The following is a 22,579-nucleotide window of genomic DNA, read 5'->3' as shown; positions in this document are numbered from 1 at the left end:
GCAGCCAGGAGATCTGCTTTTATTGAGGTGTCTTTTTTGCTGCAATCCAGATTACTGCAGCTGAGTGTCTGAGTCCTGCTTACACTGGCACCAGCAGCCATAAACAGATGGCAGTTGGATGGGAGCTTAGTTTGATAAAATAACAATGCAAGGAAGTGAAATAATAATCAGTGTGAGAGGTTATGCAGGGTGCCAAGGATGGCTGTGAATGGGATCCAGCCAAAAATATACTTGGACAGATCTCTGCTGTACCAAGGGCAGGTAGAGGGACTATGCGACTTTACGAAGTGTAAAATGTGAGTGAGTTATTTAGGGTACTGCTCTTTTTTTGTCAGAGCAGTTAAATTTGGTTCCTCTAAATCTCCAGAGTTCATAGGCAACTAATTTACAATCATGATTTGCATTTGCTGGGACATTTAATTCCAATACAGGAAGCAGCTTAACAATGCTTGACCAGCACCAGGGTTCATGTTTTGTGTCATGCTTCAGGTAATTTGTTTTTTCAATATTTCACAAAACACGATCTCTATGAAACCTTAACTGGGTGCTTTTAGTTGTCTAAATATAACCATTAATACCTAAATCGTGTTACTGAGCTTATTGGAAAATCAAATGAAAAAATACTCGCAATTTTTCAAAAACGGTCACTGCAAAAAATATTTTTAAAGCGTACTCTTCTCCTAAAAACATTTCAGCATTACTACTTTCAGCAAATGCCCAAAAAATAACATGATTATATTCAAGTGGTTGTAGGATTTATGACTTTTGTTCACCTTTGGCAAAGGAGGAAGGTGTGGTTGAGTGGGTCAACAAAATGTCAGACTTTGACATAAGAGACTACTGTTTGTTTCCCTTTTTTTCTTTAAATAAACATTGGTTTCTTTTAATCATGACCCCTATTGTTCTCTCACCTCTATAAAGAAATGATTTAATCCAAACCATTATCTCTGCCTAACCTTAACAAAATCCTTTTTTTTTACCTACCTTACCATCCATAGCTGCACGACAACAGTAATAGCAATTATTTCTCAAATAGTAATTTGTAACAGTGTTATGGTTCATTTATGCCCAATGTCAGATACATATATGATCATGGTTGAAAAGTTTTAAATGAATGTAAAAGGAGTAAAAACAAGCCTGTAAAGGCCACTGACATCCCGCCAACCAGGGAAATAGATTTAAAAAAAAATCTTAACTGTGTTGTTTTTGAGTACAATTACAAACAATGAATTAAAATTGGAAAACATGTTGCAAGTATTTTTTTAAAAAAAACTAAAATTTCTATAAAAAAATAGTAGTGTACACAATTCCAAAATATAGCTGATAGCATAAAAAGATGCATGATAGAGGCAAAAATTAGAGAAGACCGGAAACGTTTGCCCTAAATAAATAAATGAACTCCTCATGAGTGCCGGTGGTATTTTTCTCTCCAGCTTTAAAGTCCCCCAAAATGTATTAAGCTAATGCTCTACAATTGTATACTTTTTTGTTATGCTGTTGCATCATATTAGCTGTGAGGAGAAAAATATACATATGGAAAAAGTAGTAGAATGTTGTTATGCTCCTGACCAGTGCTACAGGCTCATGGGATTTCACACACATCCTCACCTCTGTGGTAGGTCTCCTTGCTTTTTGACAGCCTCAGTAACAAGCTGCTGGAATCTTTCGACACGGCACTCTTAGACACTTAGACATGCCTGTGTAGTATGTGTGTACGTGAAGGCAAGAGACTGGAAGAAAAATAGAGCGGCAAAATAGAGACGGTGGAAGAATGGCTCAGGAATATGTCAAACCAAAAGGCTGCAGCCACTTGAGGGTGACTGCCTGGAGAACACTGAAAGTTCACCTTTCTTTCGTTCTCACAGTAAATCTAAGCCTGGATTAGATCCAATGCATACCTTGTGTGCATTTTAAAACAAAAGCTAAGTTACTGTCGTCGAAATGAGGCTGAGTTTTGTGGTGGATGTCAGAGTGAAACATGGGAGAAAAAAATATACTTGTGCATTAAATTTGCCACAGTGGCAGCTCGTTCCTAACAATTCCCGCAATCCAAACTATGAAATACCACGCTTTGAGAAACAATGTCCTTTCGTGTGAGGCTAATTCCAGGTCCTGACCTTTTGCCTCACTCCTCATGCCTGCACTTTAATACAACCCCACACAGATGCTATACACATGTAAGTGATAGGCTATTGCGATCAATCCTTAAAAGGAAGTGCAACCATCTGTCTATTGAACAGGCACTCGAACAAGACGGAGAGGGAGAAAAAACACACACTCACTCCTGTGTAAACATGCTTCAGCAGGAGGAGAGGGGTCTTAAATGCTGGAGACAGAGATGCAGGGTTGTGCAGGGGGTACAGGAGAGAGAGGTGAAAGGATATTGTCATGAAAGCGAGGAATGTGCGAGGAGACGTAGTCACACCTCCTGCTCCGGGAGTGTAAGTTATCCAGCAGTTGGATATTATGTGTTTATGTGAAAGACGAGAAACAAAACAGACTTCTCATCTCAGGACAGAGCGCTGTCAGCTGATGGAGTCCATGTCTACCACTGTACCTCGTGCTTCTACACCCCACAACACACATGCACTCTCCTTTGCAGAAACGCTTACATAACACTGATATACACACCAGCACCCAAAACTTCACTCGATCACACACTCTGTTCCCCTTTAATTAACACACTTAAAAGCGTGCAAAAACACACATCCCCAGTTGCCAAAGCTCAAACACTTGAGAGGGCAGTGAGTCAACAAGGTGATTACAAGGATGTCTTGAAAACCATCCAAGTACCGTATCGCTACAAAGAGAGATGGTGCTGACAGAACTGGTTGTAATACAGTCCAAACACTTCTGGCAGATGTAGACAGGCCTACATAGACAGTTAACGAAGCGCTAACTGTATTACAAACATGAACGCTTGCAGGGACATGGAAAAACACACACAAGATACACACACAATCTCACGTCTCTGGCTGCCTCTCTATCTCATTCACTCAAACATTGACAGCACAGCCGCCCCACCCCTTCCCGCTCTCTCTGGCAACTTCTTTCCTCACAAACACAGACACACACACACACACACACACACACACACACACACACACACACACACACACATAGGTACACACATACAGACTTGGCAAAGGGTGTATCCTATTTCATCCAATAATATCAACCCAGGTGACGTGACTTTACCTGGCACTGGAGCCTAAAATAGCTTTTAAATTTGATTCCCTAAATTCTCCGGGGAAGTCATAGTGGTCTCATCTGTCTTTCTCGGAATCAAAAGCCCATTCTCTGTTAACCAGCTCCAGATGAACCTGACCCAGACGTGTAGATCTACAAAGACAGGTCTGATTAAAAAGAAAAAAAAAAAAAATCACCTGCTCAAAGACAAATGCACTCGAGCATCAGTGGGTGGGTTCGTGCATATGGTTGCTTTACACATGCATGCACAAACGGAGATCAAACTGTGCAGAACATGCAAATAAAGATTTCTTAATCCACACATGCTGTCACCTGACTCCAAGGGAGTCATTTTAATTATTAGGGGACACACATCACCCCAAAATTCAAATTTGCCAAAAAATGGTACTCGGTCAAAGGCAACTACGCGCTGCTGTCCAAAATAATCATTAGCAAATGGAATCATAATACTAAATGTTAAAAAATGCCATGATATGTCTCATGGTGTACTACAGTTCAGCATGTGGCTTGTCTAAGTGGTGTTATGTCCAAAATTCCTCACTACCCACTATACGTATAATCCACTATGTAATGGCTGACAGTTTGTCGTGCTGTTGGTATGTAAAGTTGGAATTATTTTAGCCTATATAAAGAATCTAAAGTGTGCACACAATGTGTTGTGAAAAGTAGAGTACCACCAATGGACAGACCATATAGGATTGCAACCTGTTGTACATGTTTGGGGTTTTTTTGGTTTGTTTTTTTTTTGTACATGTTTAACTTTCGATGACATGTTGAAGTTAGTTTGACCAGTTTCTCAGCCATGTAATTAATTGTCAATTTAATGTGTAGCCGTCGGTCACCAAAAAGATTAAAATGAATTGGTTATTACATGAATGACTAGTAAAACAAAATTCAACATATCAAATGTTAAATGCAAAGAATACTAACATTTGAAGGACAGGTTGGAATTGCGCTGCTCTCTCTCCTCCTAAACGTCTGACAATTTAACATTATATGTTTAACGCAAGCAGAGCAATGCATTACAAACTACTTTGTAACGCATTTTTAAAATTTGGGGAAAATGTGTTCAATATGAAATGCATTTATCATAAATAAGCATGTCAGTGTTTATTATGGATGGTCCACCAGTCAAAGTTGTTATGGCATGTTTTAATTGTGCGATAACAATGACATCATTAATGGCACAGAGAAAATTAACTCTACATATAACACCCTAGACAGTCAGTAGGGAGTAGTGAATGATTTCAGACATAGCCTGTGTTTTTTCCTCATGTACCATCTCTGTTACATTTATGTCATATGATGCAGTCCCAACAGTGTATCACTATATGGTAGATTTCATTAGAGAAAGTTTTTTGTATTTGCAGCACCGGATTGAGTTAACCTGAACTGATTGCATCTCACTTTCTTTTTATCAATATTTAATGCCCTTGCAAACACAACATCAAACCATTTGGCCCGCTGGATGACTTTTTTTGTGTTTACCTCCCTTGTATTATTAATTGCCATTCCTCTGACCTTTCAGTAGGTCTATAACTGTGTTACATTTAATTAACCGAGTTCAAAAGTAAATTGGATTGGGTAATGATTATATGGAATGATAACAGACTTCATACAAAAGTTGTAGCTGGCTCAGAGTCTTTTACAAAGTTCATTGCTCAACAAAAATGATGACAAATGTCAAGGAGAGGAGGAAGGAGACCATCATATTAAATGTGTTTAAATAATAATAGTAATTTGAGTCATGGTTGGAGTTAAACAAGTATCCATGTAAGATGAAAATGTTTCGAATTGAGTGGAAAAATTTCACTGTTTCCGAAGCTTTTAAAGAAGAATTCATGAAAACACAGGGAAAAAGAAAAGTAAGGGTCTGGAGGACAATAACAGGAAGAGGTTCTTGGCTAGTTTTGACAGCAGTCAAGAGTCTGAGCTGTCACACAAGTACTGCAGACATGTTGGCTGTTTGGGCTGGATAAACACAGATTGCGCAAACACTCCAGTTGAGTAAAAATTCGCTTCACGTTCAATCTGAACGCACCACAAGACAGCAAACAAAAGTCAGAATTGTCTTGGTGTAGAGAAAGTGCATTCTTGAAAAAGGGAAGTTATTTTAGTTTATTTGTTTATCTCTCTGGGATAGAGCACACTAATTAACAATAATACCAGCAACAAGGATTATTTGATTCAACACAATAGAAGAAACAGCATCAAATAAGATTTCAAAGAGGTCTTGGCCGAATTTAACATGATGCACATATTGAGAAAAGAGCCACCTTAATTCTGAATCATGTTATATGGGTGCCAGCGGTCTAGTGCCACCACAAAGTTTATAGCCTACAATTATATTTTATATTGGGTGCTTGCTGGCTAATGAACCTTGAATGCTAATAGCGACAGGCAAGTGATGGATCGGCCACACTGACAATTGGCTTCTGCCGCCCAGGCTTGTTGTTATTGGTCTGTCACAAAACATCCAACACAGGAGGGAGACATGAAAAAGTGTCCATTCATAGCCGACAGCTCTACAGCAGCGGGATTACAATAGAGCTGATCTGAGAAGAAGCCCAAGATGAAAACTGACATATTATAAAATAAATCTGAATAGCCAAGAAGCGTAATCCCTTTGACAGGAGAGCCTTGTCTTTTGCCATCCTTAGAACGAACTACAAGGCACATGAGACACATCGCGAAATTAGCATAACCGCTGAGCTAATACACAAATGGACTAATATCTTGCGTAATAAAGCTGCCAGTATTTATGGGGGGCCTTGCATCTAGTGAATGATGATCTGTGGCATGTAATAGTTCCCATCCGGCACACTGACAGGAACATTATGAGGATGGAGAGTGATGAGATCTTCATAAGCCTCTGATGCTGTATGGAGCCATGCTGAGTGGAAAAAGACTCTCTTTGACTCCTAGTGCACTCACAATGCGGCTAATATGAGTGGGAGCGCTCACTGCAAGAGACAACGCAGACCAGAACAGGCTCTTCGAATATTATGTGGGTGGTTCAGCCATAAAAATCATTCTCAGGCTATAAAGGAATCATACAACCAAATTACATTTTGCATGTAACGACTTTATGAATATTCACCTGCTCTTGACTTTGTCTTCAAGTTTCATCAGTTTAAGTGTTTTACCTTTTTAAAACCGTCTCTTTTTAGGGATTAGGGAACATAATGCCAATTAAAGGGTAACACAAGAACGCAGCATGTGATGTAACAAATCATTTTTATGCCTATCACTAACCCCTGCCATTTGTCAAAAATTAGCTACACCTTGAGAACATTTATTTGTCATAATCACATTACACCTGTGGTTCCAAGCGCTTCGTGCCAGAGTGCTTGCCGCATAAATCACAGTGTTTATTGATACTTCACTGCTGGACGCTCATCATCGCATGTGCTAAAAGCAGCAAAACATCAGTAACTGTGTTGGCAAAAAGCAGCAGAGAACACTGAAGGTTTTGAATTTCCATTAAATTACTCAGGCAGGAAAAAAAAATCTCTTTTTCTCTGTTCAAGTGCTTGTATCCAATGCCAGAAAAAAATAATCCATCCCTCCTTTCTTCATGCAACACCAAGAATGAAGTTTTCTGCTTTGAACTACCTCTCTCTTAATCAACCGGACCATTTTTCTCACCCTGAGGCCTCTTGTGTGTCGCTCTTCTTAGATGTCAACACCAAACGAGGAGACTCTGAGGCCCTTCAACTTATTTAAACAGTGCTGAGAGTGAGTATATTACTCAATGCTGAGGTTAGTGGATGAAGATAAACACCATAACCACTCAAGTGTCTCAGTCATTCCTGAGGAGTATGATCAGGGGGTTGCAGGCATTTCACAGCCTTAAAACTTTAATATATAATCATTACGATGAGGAGAAAAGGAGGCCCAGCTGGAACACAGTTCCTCTCGTTATCTCATCCCCTGAACAGAATCTTCTCCTATGGGCTCCTGGTTTTATCTCCTGCATTTCATTGAATTCATAAATGTTTAGAGGGAGAGAAATAGACAGACAGGATGGCTTGGAAAGCAGCAGTTAGACAGAGCGAAGCAGGAGCTAAGTAAGATATAGCGGGAGGGAAAATCCCCCAGTGGCCTGGATTTGACTGATATTACTCCATTATCCCTCTTTCTACTTTTTCCCCTGCCATGACCCTAACCTACACTATGTGGGAATCAAAGTCACATGGGGTTGTCATCCATGAATAGTGGCATCTATTGTATTCTAAATCCATAGAGTCTGTCAAACGTTTATTTCCCACATGTGCATATAAGGTGTATCATGGACTGACTGATGTTGTTTTTACTGGCTGATTGTCACTCCTGCATTTGATTAGCATTTATTATGAAAGGACCTAATTGTGATGAGAAAAGGATAATCCTGCAGGTCAAATGCATGTCATTGAGCCCTGTAAATGCTGAACAAACGCCTACATTAAAGATCAACTTGATGACGCACTGAAAGCACCGCCGTACGTAGCACTGTCATTAATCAGATGTCAAAATCAAAAGGTCGGACACAAATCATAACCTTTTGAATTATTCATCAGAAAGTGATGTCAGGACTTTGGCATTTTAAAACTTCCACACTCATCAAAAATGATCAGGAAACATCTGTGTTATCAAGAATATCCTAAAATATTTCTTATTTGTGCATAAAAAAGGTAATCCTAAAGCATCTTGGTGTATGATTTGCTAATTATTAAATCAAAATGTGTGTCCTGTGATCTATTATAATACCTGAATGATGTAAATTGTGAATGAGGAGCCTACAGCTCGCCTGAATCACTGAACATGATTGATGTTTGTTGGATCAGCTGATGATCAGCTGCCGAGCACACATGACTTACAGTGCACATCCTGCCTGAGCTAACGCAATGCTTCATTACCTTATCCTATCTATTCTTCTTCCAAGTCCCAAAATGGGAAGACTTGTTCACTTTACAACTCAAAGTCCCATTGACGTGCTGTACTCCCCTCATGTGCAAACACAAATCCCAAATAAGCCCTGATGTCAAATACTTTCATCTGCTTCACACAAAACTGTGTAAGGGGAGAACTGTTTTGGGAGGATTGGTCATCTCAGAACAAAAAAAAAAGATAACATCAAATAAAATATCAGGTCAAAGGAGGTAAAAAAAAAGTTGCTCTGAGAAAGTTAAAGTGCAATTCACACTTTACAAGCTTCTGTATAAACTTTAAACTCAGTTTCCAAACAACTCAATACACATTAGATTGCTTGTTTCACTATGTTGTTGGAGGACTGAATCACTGTACACCAAGATCGATAAGATGTAGGTGTTAGCAAACACAGGACTCTTCACTGCTGCAACGGTGCGCGAAGCATTTTAATGATGACTTTCAGTAACACTTGATTTGGTGCTGTGATTTGCTGTCAACATTTTGGAATTCTGTAATTGATATTATAGCACTGTTTAGATACTCATATCACAAAATCACCTCACTTGTCTCCTTGGCTTAGGCAATATGGACCATCTGAATGTATTTCATAAAAATATATTAACCTCACTTTGATCACTGCAAAGAAGTGCATTACAATCAACTGGGAATCTGATTCCCCTCCTGCAGTATTACACAGTAAAATGAAATGTGGGACTATACTAATCAGGGACTATTAGTTAATATGCTGCATTATAATGCGTTTGTTGTTTGTAGCTTCTTGTGGCAATGTTTAGCTTTCCAGTGCAAATCATGATGTGATATGGCACAACGTCTCTACTGTCATAACTGGCAATAAACCTGTGTAACTCCTTGAAATCTTTTTTTTCTTTGAAATTATTTCTATTTGTCTCCCCCTCTTTTTAAAATTTATTTAATTCTTTCTTAATTTTTACACCAACGCATTTTCCCTCTTAACTCATTTTCACTCTTAACTCATCAAACATCCACCCTTCGTCAGTAGCCCTCCACGTCAAAACATGAGGTGCTATGTACTCCTCCTGCGTCTGTTTTTCATGCACAGACAGAGTGTGCCTATTTACGATCGTTACATACATTGTGTCTCTTCAAAACGAACATCCATTTTCACAATAAATGTAAAGTTTCTACTCGTTAAATGCATACAGCCTCTTTTCAATATAAACTTACAATATAGGTAAAACATTTCTTGTTATAAGTTTATTTCCTCAGGTTCAGGCAACAAAATTGAAGAGTTAGTTTAGAAAAAAAACATTATGGTTTGGCTTAAAATAAGTATGTACAGGGTACACAAACAGCTGGCTCCCAGTTGAAATTTCCAGAGTATATTTGAGTAAATCATTCAAGTGGGTTAGGAGTGAATTAGAATCTCAACTAGCAAGCTGTTTAAATGTTACAACATACTCTTTATCTGAGGGTGGACAATCCAAATAAAGTGTGACCGGAATTTCAGATCAACTCCACATCCGGGAACTGTCACTTTGATTGATGCTCATTCGCCTGCTCATTGTTTGCCTATGTGAAACAATGCAACTCTGCCTTTCATGCTTCATGCATCGAGGGCAACCCTCTCTGTAAACACGGCTAAAATCAAACATGCAACACAATGAGAATCCCGTTTCCCAATCACATGGAGATACTGCATAATAAACGCTCCTAAAAAAAACATCTCCAACTCTCATCTCCTGATCTGAAAAAAAGTAATCCACGCTTCTATTTCATCACGCTTGAATTACTGCAGCTCTCTATCCTCCTGTCTGAGCATGAGCTCCGTCAGCCCCAGAGGCAGGACCGCACAGAATAACGCTAGCTTCCCTGCATCAGCCTCTCCTTAATTTAAGAATTGATTTTTGAGATCGTACAGTCAGTTTTGCAAAGCCAAATGAGGTTTGGCCTCAAGTGAAATCATTGATCTTATGACCTCCTCCATGATTGAGCAGCAAATTTGTTTCTAGGTCCATTCTTTAACCTAGAAGTGACAATTTCACACTTTTACTGTCGGAGCCTCTTTGCAGCCAGAGAAAGAAAAAAATGAAGGTCCAGGTCATCTTTTATATCTCTGCTTTTAAAAAAATGTCCTTCATAGAGTAGGGTGTTTTCAGCTAGACACGTCATTTATTCTGTGTTGTATTTTCCCTGGAAGTTTTCTCTTTGCTGGTGAACAGAACCAAACAGAAACTCTGGTTGAATGACAGTGCAAGTAAGCTGTTTGAATGCATTGGATTTATTTCGATGAGAAGGCCTTATAGTATATTGCCATGACTTTCTACTAATGAGACCCTGTGCTTCTCGTGTTAACAGGAAATTAAACTTTAAATTTGAATCAAACCCAAACTGCTCTCCCCTGCTGTTTAAAGCATATAGCGAATAGATGTATCAGCCAGATGGCCACTGAGTGAGTAATGCTGATATTATGCCTCAGATTCAGTATAATGAATGATTTGCCAGTGTCATGGTGGTGTTAAATTTAGAGCCTGTTAATGTACACTTTCCAAAAATACCATATTAGGCTCCCCATGTCTGTCAGCACTGTCGACATTTAATGAATACTTTTTAAGAGGCTCTCCTTCTGTGGGTGGACAGGATAAAGATATTTCAGAATTGGAATCTACTTGTTGGCGTTGCTGACACACCCCAGATCCACATTTAAATTAATGTTCTGAATTGCCACCTGCATGTAAACAGATTGCTGTGATCCCATAGGGGTTTTTACACAGTAGCTGCTTGTTAAGCTGCTCAAACCTATCATTATTTAATGCGTGTGTGCAATTAATAGATGCTGCAGAACACTTGATACTTGTTCCCACAATGATGAAGATACTAAAAATAAATTAAATTGCTGATAATCAAACACTCTTATTTCAACCAAATAATATGAGACTGTAAGCTTTTATACCTCAGGTTTAGTTGACACTGTCTACCCACCCCCAAAACCAAGCCAGTGAGTCATTCGTAGAAGCTTTTTTTTTTTTTTTAACGACCCATATTTACGGTCATTGTTAGGTGGCAACCTCTAGTGGGCATAGTAATAATAATGGTAGTAAAGGAGGAAGTCAGGTGGTGTTGTATAAAGAGTTACTGCTGTAGGTCGCGGTGGTTAAATTGGTCAAACAAACATAGAACTTTTATCCAGGAGACCACCGTTTGAATTCCCACATGAAACCAAAAGCGAGTTATTTTAACTTACATTTGTCATGTGGGTAACAAATGTACTTCATTTAACCCAAACCATGATCTTTTCATAAACCCAACCATGTGGTTATTTTGGCATAATCTAACCATGACCGTTTCACAACATTAACCATGTGTGTGTGTAACACTGCGCTCATTAATGGTCATCAACCCAGTTGCCAAAAAAAAAGGTTGCCATAGCACGTTTCTGCAAACCAATGATATGTTTCGTACTTTTGCTTTTACTCGTTCTTATGTGATGGATACTTTTAAACTTCAAGTTTAAAGTTCCAATGCTGTGGTTAACATGATAGGTTTAGGCACCAAAAACACTTGATTATGGTAAGGAAAAGATTACATTCTAGCTTAAAATACTCAGTTTGAGGGGAACAATGGACACAAAAAGCGGCAAAGCCTTGGTAAAAAACTACAACTTTTTGTGCCTAAAAGCAGTTGGAAACAAAGTGATAGGTTTCTACAAAATTATCCCTCTGGTGCCTAAAAAGCGGCAGGAAACAGGAATTACTTGCTAGATCAATACTGGTTTTGTTGTTTGTTGTCTAGTCTCGTGTTCCCAGGTGTTACACCGTCTACCATCCAGCTCTACCTCGTGATCACAAGGTTAGCTCAAATGTCACTTCAGAAAGCTGATATGATATGTACGAAATGTACAAATGTAAGATCCTTTTGGTTTGCATAAATGTACAATGACAAAATTTTCTTTTGGTGACTGGGCTGCTGTCATATATGTCATTTTGTGTGTGTTTTGTGTGATCTCCTTCCACTAGGAGCACAAAGTTAGGAAACGCTCCTGTGTGTCATATTAGATGGTAGGACCAAACTAACAACTGGATTGAAGGACTTGTTGGCCTTGTTAGATAAACAATGTAGTTTCTGTACACTGCATTTCTTGTTGCCACACGAAGGTGTGTGAACCTTGCAAGTCTGAAATCAAACATCAAGGTTAATGCCAGCCGTTACAGGACAAACACAAAAGTTTCATCACGGGTAAATCTTGCTTTTTATTGACAGAATGATCACTCATTGCTATCCAGGGTGCAGTTTTTGGCTTTTAAGTTTTGATTGATGGGTGAGGACTTGACACCACAGTTTAGTTTGACCACGAAATAATTTCTGCAGGATTTTAAAAACGAAAGAGGCTGCACTGCAACCCTTTTAGGTGGCTAAGAAGTATTTTTGTACAAAGTCTGCATAATGCAGCCTTGACATTTGAAATATCTCCATCATTTCAGTTGCCTGACATTACGGCTGCTGAGCAGGTTGTGTTGACTGTGTGGAATAAAGAGGGGAACAGTGACAGGTTGTCGTGGTGGACAACAAGAGAAACGTAGGCTGGTGTGAAGTTACAATAACGCTGTTATTTACACTTTCACGCTTCTTTCCTTCTTTTGAACATGCATATAACCACAATAGACTAAATGTAAGTGCTGTGTTCTTTCTACCTGTCAGGAGTTTTGACATTTCAAATCTTAAAAATGTAATTATCATCACAAAAGGCATTTTTTTCTACAAATATGAGATGACCTTATTTTGGGCTTTCTGTAGACAGTGCTATGCATGCTGACAAAGCAACATGACCCAAAAGCTTTTGCTGGCTAAAGTCCATGTATTTCCCTGTGGTTTTAAAATAAAAACATGAATACTTAGAAGCTGCCCCCAGAGAGGCAAGCAGCACTTACTACAGAACAAGAAACCCAGAGATAATTAACTACTTTGATACTCTGCAGGTGGTGTTTCTCTTTTTCATGTGGGAAGCTGTCACCCCTGCACACAGCCTCCACTGATTGTCAAGGACACGACTCACAGACAATTACAGTTAATAGTTTACTTTCCTCGCAAACATTTCTTGACTTTGTAGAAATTATTGGGTGATAACTGCTTTTGAAGTTGCCGACTGCAGTCAACAAAATAACAAGAGCTGCCATGTTTATGCCCAAATCATTTTTATATGAATTCTTTTTGCTAACTGCAGTCAGAAGAAAAACAAAAACTGTCAGGTTTATGCTCAAATCATTTTTAGATGAATCATTAATCAGTATATATGCTGTATTTATAGTGTATCAGTGGAGAGGAGGGGCAATGCTGTGAAAAGGTCGGTTTCAATGTAACAAACTTTGAAGATCTGTCAGTTTTTGGCAGCAGTCAATGTTTTTAACATTTTCTCTTCGGGAAAGAAGCATCGCTGCTCATTTGATGCTTTTAACATAAACTCATTAAATCTTTTTTTTAACTTAAGGGAGACCAATTCATGATACCGCTCTTTAATTTACAGTCTATACTTGTCTGTGGCAGTCCAGTCAAAAGCGTGAGGACTATAATGGAGTTATTGGGCACACTGCAGCTTAGCTTTTCTTGGATTGTTTCCAGAATAATGTGGAATGAAAAGTCAAAAGTATCTTTAGTATCTGGAGGATAAAGACTTATCCAGCAAACAGAGTTTTAGCCCACAGGCAACACACATTGAGGCTGATATGGAAGTTACCACTGATGAACGTGCTTAGGGGACTGATGAATGCCTGTAGGTTCACAGTATATGTTGGCAGAAGCCAAGCAACTTGACTACTGTTGCTTTTAGGCTATGGATGAGGATTGATAAGATTTTACTGATACCATTATACCAAATACCATTATATTTTTTTTTATTGAATTCATTATTGATTTCTGATCGAATTTCTGTGTGAAAAGAAAGAAAGAAGGCCTTTTCAGCGTCAGTGCAGCAGACATGATGCTCGTTTGGGAAGTGGTGGCACTCGTGTGCAGAGTGTGAAATACATGGAAGTCCTGGAATTTAAGCCCATGTCAGTGTTTTCCACAAAACCAGAATCAATGTGTGGCAGTACCTGACGACTCTGTGTCAGCTCTCTAAATTTGCACTTTTTTGTGAGTCTGTGCAAGATTTTTTTGGTGGCCTCTACCAAATAAATGAATGTGTGGGAAACCCTGCATGTTATGAGGAAAGATGTATTTCCACTCTAACTTTAAATCATCATTTGACAGGTATTACAAGCAGCACTGTTGTCATCTTTCTGTGTGAAATAAAGCCACGCTGTAGACACCCCTTCCTCTCTGTCACAACACCCTCTTCTCTGTAGCAGCGTAAAACATCACTGTTTTGTAACATTCAACTGTTAATAAGCCAGCATCAACATAAGGAGTTGTTACGCTTGGAGGAGTACGATTCCGATGGATCAGACAAATTTGAAATAGTTCTTAACTGAAACCAGTTCTCAATTCCCATCCCTACTTTAGGTGGTCTCCTGCTATGTCAGTCATCGTTCTTGTTGAAAATCATGAGCAACATGATGCCAGTTAACTTCAGTTAATATGAGCTGCTTATGTGTGTTTAACCATTTGGAACCCATCACAGATGTATGTGGTGGGGTGTTTTCATCTGCTTAGCAGTTTTCTTGCTACAAAGTAGAGCAAATTAGGAAAGATTTTCAAGCAAATAGATGTACTGAATATTCCTACTTCATGTTTTTATTCTTATGTTATTGTCCAATACATTTTTCATTGCTCTTGGCACTGACTTATGTGTACTATTTGGCACGTTTGCAGAGAGAGAAATTCTGTAATTACAGCACTAAATAAAAAGGTATGCCACTAAATTACTTAAAGTGGCATTTCAGCTGTCTAATGACCTAACATGAGCATTATGATATATTCAACATTATTTGTTGCACTAATGATTCTATTAATTAAACAAATCCAATTATTAAATATTGCTATGTAAACAGACTTGTCTCCAAATGCCATTCTGTATTAACACTTATTATATTAAATATATTAATTGTTTTGCTTTATGCAGTTATATTAACATCAACAGAATCACTATGCAACTTTAAGCAGCAATGTCTTGTAATAAGAAGATGAATTTTAGTAGAGGAGTCGGCATGGATGGATAACAGAGCCTCTGTGAGACGTGACTTCACATTTTCCAACAAAAATAGTCCTCCTAAAAAAGAAGAAATGGGCATCACATTTAGTTGAAAATATGACAACAAAGAGGCCATCATGACAGCTTCGCAGGGAGTGTTTGTCCCCAAATGTGCTCTGTGGGACTTTAAGGCTCTGTACTGACACTCTGCAATAAAAGCTCTCTGTCTCTTGGGAGGAGGGCTGCAAGGTAGGAGGGCAGACACCAGACATCTGTGCCCCGGGACCCGTGATTGCATAATGCATCATGGGAGTAAGTGGTGGTAAGTATGACATTTGAATCATGTTAATTTAGGGGACTTTTCATACGTTAATGATGTGCTATCAATATTGGTTAAAGGGACAATCAAGAGGGAAATGACTGTAAATATTATGAAAAAATACATCATGATCATGCACAAGCCCTAAAAAATAACATTAATCTTTGGTTAATTAGCACATAATTTACTTGAATGATGTCCCTTGATTCAAACCTGCTTAATGGTTTCTATGTGCAGTATGTCATCATTGTAGTAATCAGAGAAACTTGATACTATTCTCTGACACAGTAATGAAGTTGTAATAGCTCTGCGTACTCAGTTTGTTTACCAGAGTTTCCCACTTCCTCTTTCAGTTAGTCCACATTGACAAATATGATTTACACTGCAAATAAAGCCAAACACTCCAACTAAAACATTCATATTAACTAAGTAAGCAGCAACTGGAGTGTAAAAGGACACATCATGTCTATTATTGTAGTCTTCTCATGTTCCAACCACATCTGTTGTGATGGTTTTTGAAGCAAATATAAATAATATACCAACAATTGACTGCAATATGTATAAAAATAAATTAACTTTTTAGATTAAAGATTACATTTTATTAATTTTGGCATTTAACATAAAACATACCAATAATTACAACAAGAAATTAAAAACTTGAATTACTAAGCTGATATTAATTGCAAGTATGACCAAAATTTGCCACGTCCATAGACTTATAACCTTTGAAACCACATGATCTCATCCCTACTTACCAAACTTTTACTTTCCAGTTGGGGCAAAAGTCCGGCATCGCTACAAGGATTGCCAGGGGCAGCCTTTTGTAATGTTGACACAGAGGGGGTCGGCTGTAAGATGCGGTCAGTGATAGGGTTAGGCAACAAAAGTACTTGGTTATGGGTAGATGAAAGATTGCAACTGTCACTAAAAAAACATCCAGCCTGGGACACACAAACACGGCTCGAAAGGCACCATGATGCTAGAAAACGCCCGCCTTGAGTGGCACAAACGCTGCCACTGATATTTTTTTATTGTTGGTCTTGATCCCCTGTCTCTTTGGTCAAAGTCCTGTGCTTGCTGGAACCATCCATCATTCTGGAATGGAAAGTGGAATTTCCCACTCCTTAAATTATGTTTGTTGCTCTAAGCTTTTAATAATGGCCCAGATGGGTTTAAATATCTCACACAGACACTAAAGGGTGCCCACTGCATCATTCTAGTGACACTGAGAACATTGCCCCAGCTGCACATTTTGACACCCTGGGAGTGAGACCAGGCATTTTGAGAAATTACTTTTGTCTAAAATTACCGTGGCTAAACTTGTTCAAAGGGTAGATAGTGAGCTTCAACATAGGACTCTCAGTTTCTAAAGAGAATTGTTAAAAGTACATCAAAATTAATCCACCTCATTCTCTTTTCTGTTTTTTTAATCTGTATATTTTTTATAATTACTCTTCTGCTACCAAGTTCAGTCTTGTCGTTTTAAGTTATCCTCTTTGCTGTCTCCCTCTTTCATCTCATTACAATCTGGCAAAGCAAGGTATGTTTAAAATATTAATATATCGCTCTAATCACATATAATAACAATGTGGTTCACTAAAAACTTTTTTCAAATAGCCACTAAACTGTTTATTGAGTCTATTTGTAGCTTTTATCTTCCCTCAGTCAGCCTCCTGTCTCTCTGTGCTCCTCTGACTCTGACACTCTGTCTCTGTATTGCCTTCACTTTGTGCACTGATACTGTTGCTCTTACAGGAGGGTTAGACAGAGGAGGGACAAGGTTGGATGAGATTTCATTGATCAGATGCGTGTGACTATAGCGGGCTGCTTTGATCGTGTCTGTGCCTGGGCTGTAGGCAGTATCAGCCTATTTCATACTTTTAAAGCACTTCCCGTACAGCTTTCCCTCGCCTCCCCCGTTATCACAGGCCGTCTGCACAGTGTTTGTTTTGAGTCACACGTTGGGACACAGTCAGCAAAGAGTGATCTTAAATGTTGTTTGTTCACAGCACACAATAAATATTGCTCAACATTACCAGAATTTTTCATTTTTCTGGGATGCTACTGTGTATTTATTTGGTGTTGTTTTACAGTCAACACTCACCCACTGTCAGTCATCTTCTCTGTTTTGTTGGTATAAATAAATATTCCCATTTTGGCCTTGAGTGATGGAACTTTATGCTTGCATATATAAAAGATACAGATGCTCTTTGCTCAAAACAGCCTCAAAACAGCTTATAGAGCAAGGACAATCCTTGCTGCAGCAAAAGTTTAAGTCTTATCTTAGTGTATTTTTTTTGGCCATAAACGGTTTGTCCAGAAGTTCTGGCATTTACCCTTTAAATCTTATCATTTCTAGTGTAGATGCCACTTTAGTATGCATCGTATTGCAGTTTAGATAAATGACATTGGAAGCTTTTTCAAGTTTAAAATGTACTATCTGCAAAAACCCACCCTAAAGGTGTCTGTGTGGCAGTGATAAAATCACGTGAAGGGAAATTAATTAACTTCCACTGACCCAACCAGAAAATAACTGAGAAAAGCAAAGACAAATGCTCAGTGGACCAAAGTTCCAATGTTTGTTCAGGGTTCAATCAAACTCATCATCATCTTATTTATCTGGTCAGTCAATCCATGTTGCTGGGTTTTCTTGCGCGGGATTTTGTCACGGATGATAGAGTCCCTTCCGACTGACCTCACTCCTCACCACCACAAACAGGTGAGGGAGAAAGTCAGCTCCCTCCTGGATCCTCCTACAAATGATTTTATCCCTCAATCCAATCTCAGACATCTTTTGTCCACTTTTATCTGTGTTGGGGAAAACCTGAATGACATGTCCCATGTGTTTCTCACTCACTCCTTCAAAAGAATACATAATGACTGTTTTTTCCTCATGGGAAGTTAATAAAACATTTGTTTCCTTAAAAATGACATAAATAACTAACAAACATTTCAGTTTTTAATCTGCATTTGCCAGGGGGATTATGTTTGTAAAATGCACATAATCCATTTAATCCAGTCATGAAAAAGTATGCTATGAATCTTCTACATAGCAAGCGCAATATTTCACTTTTGGATGGTTAATTCAATATAGCAAAGCATATCATAACTGCATGCCATGCTTTTAACATCCACTTTGTGTTGGCCCTCATGTCTGAGGCAGCATAATTGAACAAAATCTCCAATAACTTTGGTAGTCTTGATGCTGAAGCAAGTTTTTTTTAACAGCACTTTTGTAATATTTGAAAAAGCTGAATGCCACATGCCAAATTTAATAACACCAGCCAAGATTTGTCAGAACCCAGTCTCTGTTTCTTTGTTTCCCTCCTTCCTTCATTTGTCACACTCTGACACACACAGACAGGGTCCCAGCTTGCCACAGAACTTAGTCGCATGAAACATCAAATGCTGAATGCCAAAATCTTTAAAAGTCAGATGCAGTTTGTCAGCCGGTGTAATTCAAGTTCATTAACTGATAAGTATTGCTCCAATGTGCAATTCTGATTCATGTGAAAGAACACTAAGCACTATTCGGAAATTAGTTTCTTTGATATTGCTTTGTTTGTTTAAAGCAATTTACCTGTAACTACTCTACCAGTCACTGGGTTTTAAAAAAGACTTTTACAGAAACTTCACAAATGCACTTTGAACTAAATGCTAATGCCAGCATGTAAACAAGCAGATTTTTATGATGTATAATGTTTCTTAATCTTCACCATCTTAGTTTACCATTTTAGCATTGCTAAACACAAAGTAGACCAGTTGACCTGATGATGGCGCTACATGGGAAGTTGTTTCTGAGACAATCCACTCAAAACCACAAATGTCAACCAAATTATAGTACTACAGGAGAGGTCAGGGGATCACCAAAATTTATTGGCTTTATGCCCCGGGGACCATAAATGTCAGTACCAAATTTAATGGCAATCAATCAAATAGCTGTCAAGATATTTCAGCTTGGACCAAAGCCGTAGACTGACCGAACAACCAGCCAAATCACCATCCACCATCACCACATTATTTTCCAGTTTTGGGGAGTAAGTTGAAACATGCAATTAGATACAAATAATTAAATTATAAAATAAAGGTAATCTGTTACAATCACTAAGGGAAAAAAGTACCAACTGTGGAATTCAATTAGTTATAAACTGTTGGTGATTACAAAGGGGTTATGAACGTGTTCTCTTCGTGTTCAAAAAATGACTTTTTGGGCTTATCATCTGGACAATCCAGGTAAGCAAAGCCACTGGGACAAATGCAGCACCATCAGGGGTAGGTATGTCTTACAAGCGTGTCTCTATGTCAAGACTGGCTCCATTCATGTGGCGGTATGCGTTCAAATTTTGATTGTTGTCTTTGATTGGTTCTCTTATTTGAATTTTCACCACGTCTCGTCTGTTGATGAAATGAATATGCATATGCATATGCACAACCTGAATTTGCCAACCACAAGTCAGGATGTCATGTTGTCGGACAAGAAGCCTTAAGTAACTGAAATTATTTACTACATTTTTAACAGGGTAACTTGAAATCTGTCACCTATCACAATTTACACCGAACAGTCGAGGAGATTTGGGGGGTGGGGAAAGATGACCTAATTTATTTTTCTGTCTGTGTAGCAATAATTGTGCCTGAAGAAGAAATAGTTTGCTGCTGTGTGAGTCAGAGCTGCAGCCACCATGGAGGACACCAGGGATGTGTCCTCTCAATTCTTCTGGGAAATTTGGCAGACTTATATGCAAGTTACTGTCAATAGAAAGTTACACAGAGAGGACACATGGTGGAAACAAATTCAATTTTGTGTAGAAGGTGACAGATGTTACACATTTACAATATGACTGCAATATGTTTGTCATTAAACCTGTGCATACATCATTAACCTTCACCAGAGTCCATCAATACTCACTAGAGGACATTATAGCCAACTCTATATTGACTTCTTTTCCTCTCTGAAAACACAATGTGATGGCTGGGTGCTTCTTGTGGCAACTTCCAGTTTACTTTTTGCTGGATTAGACACATTTGATTCCTACTCCACCTGCAACTGGTCTTTTATTTCCCTTCTGTTAGTGTAGTTTTATTGCTAAGTGCTGTGTAACAACATTTCACACTCCTGCAAAACTTTCAGACGTCCCTTAATTGAGGTGGATACATGTTGGCACTTTACTGAATGAAAAAAGCAAGACTTGTCTTAGTCAATATTCAACCACAAATAAAAGTTACTGAATGCGGAAATGGAAGTGTAGAAGTGGAATTAAAGGACACTTTGGTAAAAACTAATTTCATGACGCCTTCAAGATGATGCAATTTGGGTGCAATTCATAATAAGGTTTTAGCATACTACATGCGGGTAACCGGAGACTGAGATTAAGACAGAAAGGAAATTAGTCAGATTGTCTGGCTGAGAGTCTCTTTCATACATTAAAAAAACAGATCTCAGTTGAGTAAGCCCTATTAAATAACTGCTTTGATTTGCACAGACTATCGCAAAGAAAAAAATATACTGCTTAGTCTCTATTTCTCTTTTCAGAATTTCAGAGTTAAGGTGTTTTTCTTTTTAACCAAACGACAGCATCAGCACAGTAATTTCCACTGGGATAATAAATCACTTCTACCCTTGAGACAGACAGACACAGCATGTGTGATGGATAGCCAAGCTGTTAAAAATGTGAAAACGCACAGTTTGGGAGGAGACAATACAGCGCCGCTGTCTATGCCAACAGGCACTTTGCCAATATGAAACCACCCATTATCGTGAATAATAATCTTTGGGGGAAAAGGTGATTTAAAACTATGTTGCTCGGGGTGACGACAATGATAGCACCATAAGTGAAAAAAATCACTCAAAATATGTCGTTTGTGACACAAACACACAAAAGGCAAACTTTGGGTAAACACAATCCATCTGAGCGACTGCCAAGAAGACAAATAAAAAGAGCAAAAAAGCAGAAAGTGCAAACAGGTTGCAGCACTTGAAGACAGAAATAATATGAAAGAGGATGTCAGGGAGAACACAAGCAGGTAACGAGGCATGACATTAGGCTGTGAGAGCCAAGCAAAGGCCGGTCAAGGTAAGAGGAAAAACATAAGCACATAAAAACTAGTTACGATATATAATGGAGTGAGATGATTATGTGGTTGTAACAGCCGACTGGGCTGGCGGAGTTGTGGGAGGCTGCAGCGCGGGATGGGGGTGTTCGGGTGAAAAAGGCAGTGGGGAATGCATCTTCTCTTCTGGGGTAAATTGTCTGTGACTGCTCTGCGTGTCCATCATTTCTCTCTACGCTCTAATTACAGCCGGTTCCACCTGGCTACACGGCTCTGTCCTCCTCGGTGCACAATGAAGGTAATGTATGGCCGCTGAGATGAGGAGTTAAAGTACGAATAATTACTGTTGGAATGTGGCAAAAAAAAAATTCTTTTACATCGTAGACTCAGCTGCATCGACAAAATATGTGAGTTGTATAAGAAGCTTCACCAAGACTTGTGCATGGGGCTTCAGTAAGAGAGTTATTCTGGATTTTAAAGGTTTGGAGGAAAGTGCCTTTTCTTGTCGTTCCAAGATCCAAAGAGCAAAGAAAAGCAATAGATACATCTTTGTGTTTATTTGCTTAAATATAAGTTCCAAAAATTTGCATTTCCAACCAATTAGCTTGCTACCTACAGTAAAAATCTAGCCTTACTTCAAAGGCAAGGGAGCATATTGTTAACAAACTATATTGTATTTGTGGGTTCATTAGCAGTTTTGGGGAACTACTAATCTAGAAGTTTATCACATTTTGAAGGGGCTTGCTGATAATTCAACTCCATAAATATCTGCATAGTTAATCAAGTAATTAAATTACTTTCTGATCATTTTTTCTGTAGTTAACCCTTTGAAACCTAGATTAACATCAGTTGTCTTGGGTTGAATTAAGATGCCTTTTACAAGCTATATGAACTTTTGAAAACTAAACAAATTGGTTTGATCTCTTTTTTTAAAAAAAAAGGTGGGGGGGGGGGGCATCGAGTGGTAAATGTGCCGACTTGACAGG

General features: G+C 38.6%; 1 protein-coding gene across 7 annotated transcripts in view; it reads right to left on the bottom strand.

Moving 5' to 3' along the window:
* The window catches only part of chrm3a (cholinergic receptor, muscarinic 3a), a 109,091-nt gene that overhangs the window by 18,160 nt on the left and 68,352 nt on the right, over positions 1 to 22,579 (bottom strand). For 2 of the 7 annotated variants that reach the window (XR_015778374.1, XR_015778373.1), the window contains one exon: positions 14,834 to 15,304. The exons of the other annotated variants lie outside the window; for them this stretch is intronic. The gene's annotated coding sequence lies outside the window, so the exon portion shown is untranslated. Of the gene's footprint in view, positions 1 to 14,833; positions 15,305 to 22,579 lie in introns of those variants that run through there. 7 annotated transcript variants of the gene reach the window in all.

The sequence above is a fragment of the Plectropomus leopardus genome, chromosome 13 (assembly GCF_026936395.1).
Source record: "Plectropomus leopardus strain MGB_pleo_1.0 chromosome 13, ASM2693639v1, whole genome shotgun sequence".
NCBI lineage: Eukaryota > Metazoa > Chordata > Actinopteri > Perciformes > Serranidae > Plectropomus > Plectropomus leopardus.
This window is presented reverse-complemented; position numbering and strand designations above follow the sequence as displayed.